Here is a 14918-nt window from a genome sequence, read left to right on the forward strand (position 1 = left end):
CTCCAAGATCATCCAGTCCAACCTAGCACCTAGCCCTGTCCAACCAACTAGATATCTCAGAGTCAGCAAAATGCTATTTAGAAACAGTGGAATCTACTTGTTATCAGATGACTTACTTCTGATAGTAGTTATTGCTACAAACATTTAATTAAATGGTGATGTAAACCTGACAAGCCTACTCAGTAAAAATGAGACCTCTTCTGTACTTAGTTGAAAAGTTGAATAACAGAACTATCTCTCCATCATTCCAGTTAAAATTAATTCCTTTTTTGAAAGGTTAAAGAAAATACATAAAGTCCTTGGTGCATCTTTACTAATGGCAAGGAAAAAAAGAAAAAACAAACAAACAAACAAACAACAAAAAAAAAGAGTATTGGTTTTTCACTAAGGAGGAGTTTTGGGGGATTTGTTTGTTTGTTTTGATGCTTTGTTTTTTTTACTCTGAGCTTGGAGGAAAGTTTCTTTAAGGTATGATGTGGAGCTGGAAGGGCAAAACCATTTAGGCTGAGAAACCTGTTATTATTAGTACTCTACCTTCACAATTTTAAAAACAGGCTTTGGTACTTATGAGAATGGGGAATTCATCACTCCATGACCCCCTCTCTAATAACAAATTAATTAAATGCCAAGTGTTAAATGCTGGATTCAAAGCATCCAAAGGGACACTTAGGAAAACAGAAGAATTTGGCATCTGAATAGCCTGTGTTTGCTTCTGGAAACATGTATTTTAAGACTCAAAATAATGGCAATTTTAGAGTTCCTATTTCCTCACAAAGATCTTTTATTTCCATTTTAATAGAATTCATTCTTAGAAATTATAATTATACATCAAGCACACCCTGCCAGCACCACACTGTACAGCTATGATAGTCAAAAGCCTTGCTTTTATGCGTTTGCTGAACCAGTGATTTTCTTGAAATCCCTTTGTTGATAGCCTGCCCAATATTATTAACCACAGAATCCTTCACTCTTCATTCAGACATTTTCAAAGAAATAAAGACATTTTCTGGCCCTATAATACAATCCATCAATTTTCTCTTAGTTCAAATCACTTCAGCTGGTCAGAGTTAAAAATAGTCATGAGACTTTCAGAGTCTCAGAATTGCAAAGATCCAATGAAATACTTGAAATCTTGCAACAGATATCTGTCCTCTTTAGCAACTCTGACAATAACCTGAAGGAGGTGATGAAACCCTCTTTCTTCAAGTTTGCAGGTGATACCAAGAAAGAGGGAAACAGTTGATAGTTGATAGTTGAAGGAATGAGGCCAACAGGAACCTTATCAAATATAGAAAAGATAAAGTCCTGCACATGGACAGAAATGCTTCTTGCAGTGTTACAGGCTGGGAATAAACCAGTTGTGGGTAGTTATGCTGAAAAGGTCCTGAGGTTCATAGTGGGCAGGAAGTTGACCATAAGCCAGCAGCATGCAACCACTATAGCAAAGGCAAACTGCATCCTGAGCTGTAAGCACAGGAAGAGAGCACATTCAGGAAACCCAGAGAAGTGTTTATTCCCATTTACATGCCACACTAGACCACTGCAAGACTACTTTGTCCAATTTTGGCTCACTCAATACAGTAAAAACACTGATAAAGAAGAATTCTGCAGGGGGCACCAATATGGCATAGTTAGGGGCTGGATAAGTTAGATATGAATCTCTGAAAATTCCTACCAAGCAGCATGAGTCTCCCAGGTAAATATACACATGAAGCCCATTCAAAAATCCTTAGTAGTAATTAAGCTATTGCTCCCTTAATACTATGAAAATATTGCTAAAATGTTTTGAGAAAAGAATTTTATTCACCCAATATGCCAGAAAACTTTGGAACCATTTTGTCCAGACATACCTAATCACATATTCATATTCTTTTATTTTCCCACATTATATATTTTACAAGTTTGAAAAATTCCATTCACCCTTCAGCTACACATCAAGCATACCTATGAAAAACAGTTCTAAACCTCAATATTGCTACAAACCTCAAGAAATGTGCACAAATTTCCACTAGGTATACAATTAATCACTGGATCTGTTAAGATCACAGCAGCGACTTATTCATAATTCAACTTTTTACTTATAAGCCCCCAAAAGATAGGCATGCTGACTCATCTACATGTTGTTATGAAATCTAAAAAGTAATAGAGTTGACATCAATGTAAACTTATTTCTGAGATGTGGAGGATGCAAAACGTTTTCTGTTAACTTTGTAAGAGGCATAACTGGAACTGAAGAGTAAATCAGTAAGAACAATTTCTTTATGGAAAATCAGAATGGGAGGTTGAAGGAAACAGCATGGCTTTGGCCACCCCTGAGAAAATATCAAACCTTTGCAACCTCATTTCAAGGCTTTTCAGAGATTATATTGGCTCTAAAAATAACTACTGCTTTTAGGCTAGAAACATAACACAGGGGGAAAGCAAGCCATCAGACTGATGTGCCTTTTATGATTTGAAACTTCAGAACCTGCAATAAAACTTTGAAGTTTTGGTACAACGAGGTATTTACTGCAAACCATGATGATTTATGACTTTTGTGGGTCCTTTTGAAAGAGTCCACGAGGTTTCTCCTTCAGCTAGTCATTGTCTTTCGAGAAGATAGGAGAGCAGGATTTTCCATCCTTACAATACCAAAAGACTCTTTCCCCATTCAGCATTCAGTGATACATCACAGAGCAAGACTTACAGCGTAGATGCTCTCTGATTCACACTGTCTCAAAAAGGGCATCGCTCTTTCACCACTGTCCATCTGGACTTGGAATTGGTAGCAGGCTAATTTATAATTCAACAATATTTACTAACCCATGTAGGAGAGAGTGCTGTGGTGATGGGATGCCTTCATACATCACTAACAAGAGGTGAGCAATGGAAAAGAGCCTCCTGTCGTGTTCAGCTGATGTAGGACACATGCCAGAAAGTGAGCTTTCCTCTTAGTATTTCCAAAATCAGCTCCTGGCAGTACTGGCTATGCAAGGTGAGAAAGGCAGTGTTTGTGGCATTTTACTGGAAAGCTACAAACTTGCTTAATGTAAACATGAGGATAATACAGAGAGACAAATTGTATAAACATTTAATTTGGCTTAAAGATTGTTCCAGTATAGGCAGACCCCTAGCTACATAAATATATTTATTTGTCTGTACATTCATTTGAAAACAGATACATATGTATGGATGAAGGTCCTTGACTATGCCAGAAAGAACTAAAGAAGCTGCTTTCACAGAATACCTTGTTGAAAAAGGTAATAAAGCAAACACCCTTGATTTGCATTTGACACTGAAAAGTGATTGCTTTTTTGCTGTTTCATGGTTGGAGAAGTAGACCTGAATAATAGAAAAAAAATAAAAGAACACAAAACCATCAACAACAAAACCCCCCTCAAACCAAACCCTCAAAAAACAAACAAACAAAAAAAAACCAACCCAAACCCACAACTCTCCCCCAAACAAAAAAGAACCTCAACAAAATAAAAAATGAAAGCAAAACAACAAAAAAAAAAACCACAAACAAAACAATATGATTAAAAATACACTGAATCTAAATGAATATGAAACAACTTCCAGATACCCACTGTTAGCAAACTTTCCTCCATCCCTACCTCACATCTCTTAGTTTCGTACCTTTAATTTTCCTTGAATCCTTCCCAAACTGTCATTGAAGGTTGCACAAATAGTGTAAAATGCAGACTGTTCCCTGCACATTTTTCTTTGGAGAATTCATGTTATTAATAGCTTTCAAATCAAGTGTGGTGCCACCGACCATCTTGTCACTCTTACATTCTGGAAGGAGGAGCTGATCAGGAGAGAGAGAGAGGTCACAGATATGCCGAAAATACAAATGCAAACTATCTGGGTGAGGGTGCCTCATACTCATAATCTTCCCTCAACACATGATCAAAACATGGTAAAATAAGACAAATCAAAAACCCAGCCAAATGACAACAACAAAAAGGGCAGTATTTGTGACAGAACAGCAGGGAAGAAAAGTCTTGTGTGTGGCCCTGAGGGCCAGGAGAATGGAGATATTTCTGGCTGCTGCAGCTGGAAAATAATTTTTTACTGGTTCCCTAGGAAATACCATAAACTTGTTCCATTCCCATTGTGTAACCAGGTGTCTCTAGGGGAAATTCAGGTATTTCTTCAGAGCCATGTTATGCTCTATGCTTTTGAAAATAGACTAAAAACAGAATTCCTCAATAGTTCAAACATTAATAGCTGCTAGGAATCATTCATGAGTATCTATTTCTTGACTGCTTCTTGAGAATGAAAGACAATATTGATAACACGTGATGCATTCTGCTGTTTCAGATGGAAAATAAGGACATGGCAGCTGGGATGTGTGGGTGGGTGATGCTGTAGTTCACAAGGAACTGGTAACCAACAAAAAAATGGAAAACAAAGAAAAAAATATTTCATTACTTAAGAGAGTTAAGGAGCTGACTCCATTTTTTTTCTGAAGAGAAGGTTCAGATGTCATTTGATCATCACTTACAAGTAGTCACATGAAGAAAGTATTAATTTGGGATCGATGGCTGATAATTCAAGACAGACAACTCAAATATGTGCTTGCCATTGAAGGCAATTAATCATCAGGATGGATTATTGAGAGTTTGGTTATCCTAAGCTGTATGTTGTTCTCTGTTAAAACTTATGAGATTAGTACATACACATTAAATTATGCATACACTAGCAATGCTCCATAGATCAATTATATGATTGCATTACTACCTTAAAAATACAACACCCATTAAAGTTTATTTAGTTTCATTTCATGGTACAGAGTGTGTAATGATATAAAGCATTCCTGATACTTACAAAAAAATAATTGGAATTAAGCCAGTTATATGAAAAGTTAAGATTGGTGAAGTATTTTTTCACTTTTGTTATGGCTGTTGCTCTTTCTAATGAGATCTATTTTTCACACACTAACAGAAAATTGTTTTAGCGAAATTAAGTAAGTTAGTTGCAGAGATATGAAAGTATAGTGAGCCTTAGCAGCCTTCTTGTGGCCTGTGACTGAACACTATATCATGCTTTTTTTCACCTCATCTGAACTCAAGTAAATAATGTTCCTAGGCCTCTGAAACCAGCCATAATGATGTAATGATACCAGAGTTAGATCTGCCTGAATCGCTGTTAAAAGCAAAAACCAACTGAACTAACTCAAGCACATTCATATTTTCATTGTATACAAACCACTATTGTCTCCATTACACTAATGAGTATCAGTTAAGAATCTGAACCATAAAGAACATATTCTATTCCTACAGGAGACTTCTGTCTCATAAGCTTCACAAAATCATGAGAAGGATTTCCTTGTGAAGAAAGTGAAGCTCATTTGTCTTGTTTTACAGATAAGAAATACAGTATCTGTATGACCCATAAGAAATATGTTTAACAGTTCTTTCTTTACAAGGAAGTATTTGTGCCCTTGTGGCCAAGAAGGCCAACGGGATCCTGGGGTGTATTAGAAGAGTGTGTCCAGAAGATTAAGGGAGGTTCTCCTCCCCCTCTACTCTGCCTGGTGAAACCTCATCTTGAACACTGCATTCAATTTTGGGATCCCCAGTTTGAGTGGGACAGGGATCTGCTGGAGAGGGTCCAGCAGAGGGCTACAAGGATGATTAGGGGACTGGAGCACCACCTTATGAGGAGAGGCTGAGTGACCTAGGACTTTTTAGTCTGGAGAAGAGAAGACTGGGACAGGATTTAATAACTGTTTCTAAACATCTGAGGGCTGGTCAGGGAGGTGGGGGGACAGACTCTTCTCACTTGCTCCCTGTGATAGGACTAGGAGCAATGGGTGTAAGTTGCAGCATAAGAGGTTCCACCTCAACACAAGGGGGAACTTCTTTACTGTAAGGGTCACAGAGCACTGGAACAGGATCCCCAGAGAGGTTGTGGAGTCTCCTTCCCTGGGGACTTTCAAGGCCTGTCTGGATGCGTTCCTCTGTGACCTGAGCTAGATTGTATTGTCCTGCTCTCGAAGAGGAATTGGATTCAATGATCTCATTTGGTCCCTTCCAATCCCTAATATTCTGTGATTCTGATCAGGTACCTGGGTGGAAAAAGATCTCAAGCACAAACATAGTCATTCACATAAAGAAAAAGAACCAAATATTTTAATTAAATAAAAATAAAACATGATGCATAATAAACCCAATAAAGAGTGAAAACCATCAATTGAAGTTCTCACCTCCTCCTGGCCACCAATATGGTTATTATTAGTTGACAATTTTATGTCAAAAAAGACATTACTTGCAACAGGGAATTTCGAGTGCTTTTAGGTTTCAGATTATGTCAGGGACAATGTCCAGGGCATAAAAGGTAGACCACAAAAAACTTGAGTAGACAGCTGTGGGATATAACAGAATCTCAGCACTGAGATTTATCCAGATTGCTTTGGCACATTGGTCATGTAGGTAAATATTACTGTGAAAAATATAAACACTTGCTAAATATGGGGGAAAAAAAACTTTACCAATATTTCTGAGTTGAAATTGAAAGTTATAAATACAGCTGATAATTAAAATGACAGCCAATGATAGATGGCTGAGGAGGAGTAAATAATAAGGAAGAACACAGGAAAGTGTGAAAATAACAGTAGACCATTCCAAATGATAAGAGATGACTGAGAGTTCAATCTAGACAAATGAAATGTAATTATGACTTTGATAAGCATTCATGGCATAAAACTACTCTGTTTGAGACTAAATATGAGGAATATAGATGAAAAAAGGAAAAATTGGGACACAAGTCATTAATAATTTATAAGAAACAAAAAGAAGAAGAAAAAAAATGAGAAAGATAAATCAATGCATTTAGTGAGTCTTAATAGTTTAGTTGTGGATTAGCATGCATATGATTCATAAAATATGAGCATTCAGGAAAATAGTGAGAAACAAAAGGAAGCTTCTTCACATACAAGGTGTCTCTCTGTGCACTGAGCTAGGAAAAGATCATCAGTTTCCCTGACTTCTGCTTCTTCATCCATAACTTTTTAAATCAAGATATGTAAGTTGAGCAATTGACCAGGTGGTTTATGGGTTTTTTGCACATTTCTCTAATGTGTCAAACAATGGCATAGCTAGAAGTAGCAGGGTGTTGTCATAGCTATACCAATTCTTTGATTCATGCCACCAGAAGCTGTGCAGTCAGCATGATTTGACTTAGCTGACTCTAATGGAGTTCGCCTTGCAAAAGTAAGAGAAATTTTTCTCCATCTCTCAGAAGTAGAGAACTCGAGATCTGTATTAACAATAGTCAAATACATAGGAAACCATTTTATGCCCTCTCTTCTAATGCAACTATAGAAGAAATATTTGCAAAGGATCTACTCCCAATATCTCACAAATTTCCTAGCAGATGATAAATTTCTCAATATTGTCCCTTGCTAATCTAAAATAAGCCTAAATTCAATCAATTCCATGACAACATAAAGTAAGTCATATGTAGTGGCTTGGGTGTTACTTGCCCCCCCACACTCTGGAAATCACCCAGACTAGACTCAGCCGGCTCCGGAAATTGAATGAAGCTATTTATTTGCAGCTTAGCAGAATATACAAGCAGATATTTACAGTCTATACAGTTATATACAGAAATATATAAGGTAAAAGGTAATACAGAAATACAAAAGCCCTCCCAGAAAACTGAGTCCCCAGGAGGGGCTCCCAACCACCCTTTCACCTTCTCCCACTCCTCTACCTTACCCCAGACGTTGTCTTGTGCCCCAAGGAAGAATGGAGGGTCAGCCAAGGGGGTTAGAAAGCAAGTGGATTAATCAGAGAGATGGAGGGTGAGGTTAGAGAGATGCAGCCCACAGCCTGGACAAAGAGCGTCTCCCTTATCTATGTTTGGATGCTTGCTCTTATACATCTCAGCAAGCCTATGAGTGAAGTAGACATCACCACTGTTTCTCTTTCACAGCCTGTGACCTAATCCTTCTCACCAAAACATTCTAGTTAGCTTCAAACTAGCAGTCATTGTAGACCAGGCCCTGAGAATATGGGTAACTAAATGTGGACAGTTAAGTTAGATATCACATGACACAAATGTGACTCATTATTTCTAATCAGTTTAGAATATGGAAAGAAGGGAAAAAATATCAGGAGAAAACAATTAACAGAAAAGCAAAACAGTACAAAACAAGTACATACAATCACAGCAGCAGCAAGAGGTGAGATAAGACCAGACCTGCTAGCTCCAATCCTTTCTCAGCCACACAGCTGAAAATCATGACATTGAAAACCTGCATTTCTAGTGGAAATCATGACAGTAATCTACAACATATAATGGAAATCTAAACTAATATTGATTTGGATTTTTTTGCCAGTAATTATCATATTCACTTCATATTAGTTGCTTGATAGATTTATTGGAGTTTTTAGCTTTTTTCTTTTCTTTTCTTTTTTTTTTGTAAGTTTGAGGATTTGCATTCTTGAAAAATAGACTTTTTTTATTAGACCTCTGACTATTGACTCATTTGCAGTGGAGGATCAAGTAAGGCTGGTTAAAGTTGTTACCTCCCCCAGCTATGTGTTCATTTCCTTCATTTTCCTTCAACAGGAAGAGCTTTCTTAGACTGGCAATAACTCATGATAGCTACCAATTTGCAACCTAGCATAAAAGAGCAAACTGAAAATTGACCCTGGTCAGTGCTAGCACTGTGTTTGCTGTCAGCTGCAACAGTTCAAGAATACATTTCAGTAATAACTGCTGTGCAAAAGTACCTGCAGGAGCACAGCAAAGGTTTTGAGCAATAATTGCTCAAACACCATTAGTTTAGATGACTACAAAAGTCTGAGTGTCTCAAGCCATTGTTTTGCTTTTGAAGATAGTTCTGTCAAATTATCATCAATAATGAGGAAAATCATAATACAACTGCTGATAATGGTAGTAGTGCAGCTCCTCTGTAAGACTGTTAAATCTCACTTACAGCAATGAGAGACTAAACAAAGTCCTTTAAATCTTTCAAATATTTAATGTAATAGATTATCCAGGATGGATTGATAAAATAATATATTGTCTGAGAAAAGATCTGGAACTTTTAATGGGGCTAATGAAACAGCTCTTCAGAGAGTTATGTTTTCAGTAAGTCAAGCATACAGTTGCTGATGGTTTATATCATAACTGCCCAGAGTCCTGGGTATACTTACAGGCCCTAACTGGGCTCATTTTCTCCTAGGAGCCCCTACACACTCCTTGCTCCAGTACAGGGACTCCATGTCAGCTTGAGACTGGCACCCAGACCTGGTCTGATGGCTGATGGAGGTATGCAGGTGTGGTGGTTTGGTTGTAACCCGCCCCCCCCCACACACTTTAGAAATTGCCCCAGCTAACTCAGACAGACTCTGGAAATATAAATGAAGCTATTTATTTACAGCAGCACAATATACAAGCAGATATTTACAGTATATACAGTTATATACAGAAATATACAAAGGAAAAGTAATACAGAAACACAACTCCCCTCCCAGAAACCTGAGTCCCCAGGAGGGGCTCTCAACCACCCCTGCACCTTCCCCCCTGCCCCTCTCAACCTTATCCCAAATCCTGAGAAAGAATAGAGGTGCAGCGAAGAGGTTAAGAAGGAAGGTTAGTGGCAGTGAGGTTAATGAGATGTTGCTCAGTGTGAAGCCAAAAGCAGAGTGAGAGACAAAATGGAGAATGTTATCTAATGTTTACTTCTTGTTTCCATACTTCTCAGTGGGACTGTGAGAGAAGAGACATAACCATGTTTACCTTTCATAGCCAATTATCTACTTTCTCTCACCAAAACATTCTAGCCTGCTTCAAACTAGCACAGCAGGTATCCTTTCCTGTCTTCTGAATGTATCTTGGACTTAAGTGACAGCCTTCTTTTCAGTCCTCTTTCCTGAATGGTTTCCAATCCTGACTTTCCACCTTGCCATGTCAGGAAATGTTAACAGACCCAGTCACCATTGCCCTGTTTTACCCACCCTACTTCCCTGCTATAGGACTTGCTGAGGACACTGCCTCTGCCTGGGGTCACCCTCAACTTCCAGCTCATCCTCCCTTGTGGAGCAGCCTTTCTTTTGTGGCTCCTTGACTATGAGTCCAGCAATAAGCCAATAACCATGAGAATGCCAAGGCTGAACATAACAATGTTCAATAGACAATGAGTCAGAGACCAGAAAAATTCAAGAACAATGAAATCCGAAGCATGTAATTAGAATATTTTGTTTGCCAGTGGTTGAGGTAAATTGTGTAGAGCAAATGCATGAGACAAACTCCAAAGATGCTTCTATAGTGAAAACCCATCTTGTCTCTGAGTTTGCAGAATCATAGAATCAGCCAGGTTGGAAGAGACTTGCAAGATCATCCAGTCCAACCTAGCACCCAGCCCTAGCCAGTCAACTAGACCATGGCACTAAGTGCCTCATCCAGGCTTTTTTTTTAACGCCTCCAGGAACAGTGACTCCACCACCTCCCTGGGCAGCCCATTTCAATGGCAAACTCTCTCTGTCAAGAACTTCCTCCTAACATCCAGCCTATACTTCGCCCCAGCACAACTTGAGACTATGTCCCCCCTTGTTCTGTTGCTTGGGAGAAGAGACTGACCCCCATCTGGCTACAGCCTCCCTTCAGGTAGTTGTAGACAGCAATTAGGTCACCCCTGAGCCTCCTCTTCTCCAGGCGAAACACCCCCAGCTCCCTCAGCCTCTCCTCATAGGCCTTGTGTTCTAGGCCCCTCACCAGCTGCATTGCCCTTCTCTGGACATGTTCCAGCATCTTAACATGCCTCTTGAATTGAGGAAATCTGTCTCTCTGCTGAACAAATGCAGACTACCCTGCATATGCTTCAAAAATAAATTGAATGACTTAAATCCTGAAAAGTCTCCTTCTCCTTAACTCATTTTCTTTGAACTCACTGAATGTCACCAACAAACAATTACATTCAAGCTGCTTCACTCTGTTCAGGGAGGATTTCACTGCCTTCTCTAACCCTACCCAAAGAATAGCTTAACTTCTTAGCATGCTTTTTCTTGAGGCAGAAAAAGGAAGATCATTTTATGATCCAAGTAAAAAATTCTATTTCTCCTGGGGGAATAATCCTGACTCTTCTTCGTAACTGCTGCACCCAAGACATTGCTTCTGTGGTGTGCTTAACTAGATATGTCCATGGGTTATTTCAAGTGAATTTTTTCATAACCAAGTAAGCAGAATTAACTCAAAAGTCATCATGAATTGAGAAAAGGCTTGATTTGAAAGTAAAGAGGGAGTAAACATCAATTATGCAAGATAATTTGAAAAAATAAATCCAGAAAAAAAGCTTCCAATGGGCTGTCACCTTTGCATATAGTTGTTTGGGGCTTTTTCTTAATACAAAATAGTCATCTATTTCTCAGGCTAAATAAATATAGTACATGTAGACTCTCTAGGGATTGTTCAAGGACTTGAGAATTGTGATGACTGCGAAACTGAAAACCAATAGGAGTGGAATTTCCTAACAATGACACCTAGATGAACTAGATCACCCTAAACTTGTAATCCTGGTGCAATTCCACTCATGGCTTTTCTCACTAGCAGATTCCTTCAGTATCCCATTGAAGAAATAAATTCATAATCTTCCCCAGACCCATGATAGTATGGGAATGAAATTAAGAAAAAAAAAATCTACTGATACTAATGACTAAATATTCTTCATAGGAACAATGTAGAAAGTAGTCTTACACCTTTCAGCATTGCATTTCTGCTTCTACATAACACATCCTTTCTATTTTTCTGCCAGCAGGCTATGGTTACCTGGTTGGATGCTGAACATTTCACTATTTCAGCAGATCTCATCAGAGATCCTTTTTCCTTCTGATAACATTTCCCTTATGTCTAAAAGATAATACCTTCCTGTTCGGAAAGAGATTATTGGCATGGCAAAAGCTCTCTTACACAAGATCTTAGGAAAAACTTTAGACCTGAACAAAATTAAGCTGGTGTCCTATGCTTCAAAATTGACTAAGAGCTGTTGACTGCTCTGACAACCTTCCTATCCTACACAGTCCACAAATCTGTGATGTGGGTACACTGCATTGCTGAAGACCAAGGTGAATGATTTCAAAAGATACTTGCACTTGCATCCTCTCAAAGTCGTGAAAGCTTAACTGCCAGATTATCAGGATTCAAAACAGATACCACCTGCCTAGTCATTCTGCCTTTAAACAAAATATTATTATTTTTTATGATGACCAGTCTGTACCATGATGGTGTCCATGGTGACATTACCCTCTAGCAATAGCCCTTGGAGAGAAGAACTTCTGTGGTAGCAGAATACAGAGATTATTGCTCATTTATATCTGAGTTTAGAGGTGCAATTATGTAACCTCTTATTGTTGACCTTGCTGGCCAGGGTAATGGCTTGATGCATTCTTCGTCAGGTAACTGAAACAAATTTTCCTTTTCACCTAACCCATTTAAAATAATATGCTCTTAATTAAATAAACAGGAAGGATTAGAAAGGACTTCACAAAATGGCATTACCTCTTTATCACAATCAAGGGATTAATCCAGAAAAAGCAGAAATCAATAAATTTCAATAGAAATCTACATTCTCCTTTGTATCCTATTACACATAATTAGCTTATCCTGGAATTGAAAGGGAATTAACAACAGTTGTAAGACAGAGCTCAAGGTTTTTCAAAACATCATAGAACAAAGGTTGCCAGCCTTGCATAAAGTGCTGCATGGAAATCAAGCAGCTGTAAAGCTACAAGAGCCATGCTATGACCTCTGGGGATCATATTATAAATGTTAACTTTTATTTTTTCATGTTATCTAAGTAATATTGAGAGACTTTGATTGGGCCAATTGTTGTTCTGGTATATTTTTATCCTGTCCAACATATATATTTAGAAATTCTAAAAACTGTCCTCTCATGTTTATTGAGCCAAAAGAAAACTGGGTCCTCCTGGATTGTTTAGAGGCACTTTTCCATAATTGTAATCATCTCCTTCAACTACAAGAAGTTACAGAAATGGACTTGAGAGAGACAAAAAATTACATAAAGTATTTTAGCTTGGCAAACCTGATAAGGAAGTACAAATGAATGGGGCTTTAATCAGTAAAAAAATAGAATGCGCAAGCTCTTGAGGTTCTGTAGGAGACAAGGCAGATGGCCTTGTGATCAGAAAGTGACCCTTTTTCTATAGTAGGTTGATAGTCTGCCTTCTAGTCTTCTGCACCTAGAATACAAGAGGAGTGATGAATGTGTAATGGGCAACTTAAAGAATAGTTGTGTGACTTTCACAAGACGATGTTTCAAATTCTACATAGCATAGCTAGAGGTATGCCTGATAGAACTGCATGGATACTTTTTCCACAGTTGTAAACATTCAGTGACAGAATCCAGAGATGGAATTTTTTTGTTTGCTTTAAAAACAAATTACATGGGCCATTTGCATGCTACTCACAAGGTTTTTCTTATGCCTTCCATTCCCACCATGATAAGTTGTTAGGTCAATTTTAAATGATTTTTGTTTGTTTGTTTCATATGTGTGTTCACTTCAACCAATTGTTTTTTCTCATTATTCTGGTTTTCCTTTAAGTTGTGCATACACAAAAAGAACGAAGCACTAATGCACGACAGTTTCATGAATGTCAGATTCTTATACCAATTATGATTTAGCCATTTAAATTACCTACATTTGATCAGACGCAATTAATCATTTGTGCTGACTACTGTTGAATACAGAGTAATCTGTATTTCTGCAACTTCTTTTCTGCATGAACATTAAGGTGAGCAATCAAAAATTATATACAGAATTCTGTCTTCCCTATAGACTTTCTGCTTGAAATGAGCTGGAATGACACATGATGCAATTTGTCATAGTTTACTTTGGTCACAAAATGTGGTCAGAAAAATATGCTTTTTACTGTTTCAAATGCAATAAAATGTTACAATCCCATCTTCCTGTCTTATCTATTTATTATCTATTTCCAATGTGTCTACCCAATGACATCTGGGTAGATTCCTTTATATTTGAACAAAATTTGACATAAATCTCTAAGGTGTTAGAAGGGAAGGGTCAAAAAAAAAAAAAAAGATGATGTTTGTAATCAGATTTTTACTTGGTTTTATTGGAAATTAACCTGACAATGAGACTGTAACCAGAAAAACTTGGAACATACTCCTCAGTCTTAAAGAAAAGTATCCATAAGACACCTAAATTCCTGTCTCCTAGGACAAGCCAGTGAAGGATGATCAAAGACAATCTATAGAAACAGTTTACCATGATAATGTCAAAAATTAAATGCAAAACCCCCTTGAACTAAAAAGGGAGAACCTCCACTAGGTGAAGACTACAAAGTGCAGCAACCCAAGGCATCATGCATATTTCAAGGTGATACTTAACAACATACACAAGTCAAAAAAAAAAAAAAAGAGAGAGAGAGAGAAGGTAACAGTGGTGTGATGGGAAAGGGAAAAGAAAGAAAGAGCTGATGAGAAGCAAAACAAGGACAGTCAAATGGCATACATAAGTTTTATTATCAATTCTAGTTGGAAATAAAATCCAATCCCTACCCTCCAAGATGGTAGACATTTACCAGGAGAGTGACATCACAGACTCTGTTAAAGTCTGTTTCAGAACCAGTGTGGGTTTTTTTTTTTCATTTCAAGTTCACCACAGAAGTGATCACTTAGACAAAACACAAGATGGGTCTGCATTTTCCAATCTAATATGAAACATTTTCATTTGTTTAATTAAAATGGAAAGAAACATATACATAACTTCATCTAGAATTCAATACAAGATCTTAATAACTCATTGATCTGCTGTTCTAAAGGTCCTTTACCTTCCTCAAAATATTTGTTAAAGCAGCTGAACCCTGGATACTGTTTTTTTCCAAGTCTGATAAAGAATTCACTTTGTGATATTTTTCCCTCTGTCATCTGCAAAAATTCAAGG

The sequence above is a fragment of the Pogoniulus pusillus genome, chromosome 1, assembly GCF_015220805.1.
Source record: "Pogoniulus pusillus isolate bPogPus1 chromosome 1, bPogPus1.pri, whole genome shotgun sequence".
NCBI classification, from domain to species: Eukaryota; Metazoa; Chordata; class Aves; order Piciformes; family Lybiidae; genus Pogoniulus; species Pogoniulus pusillus.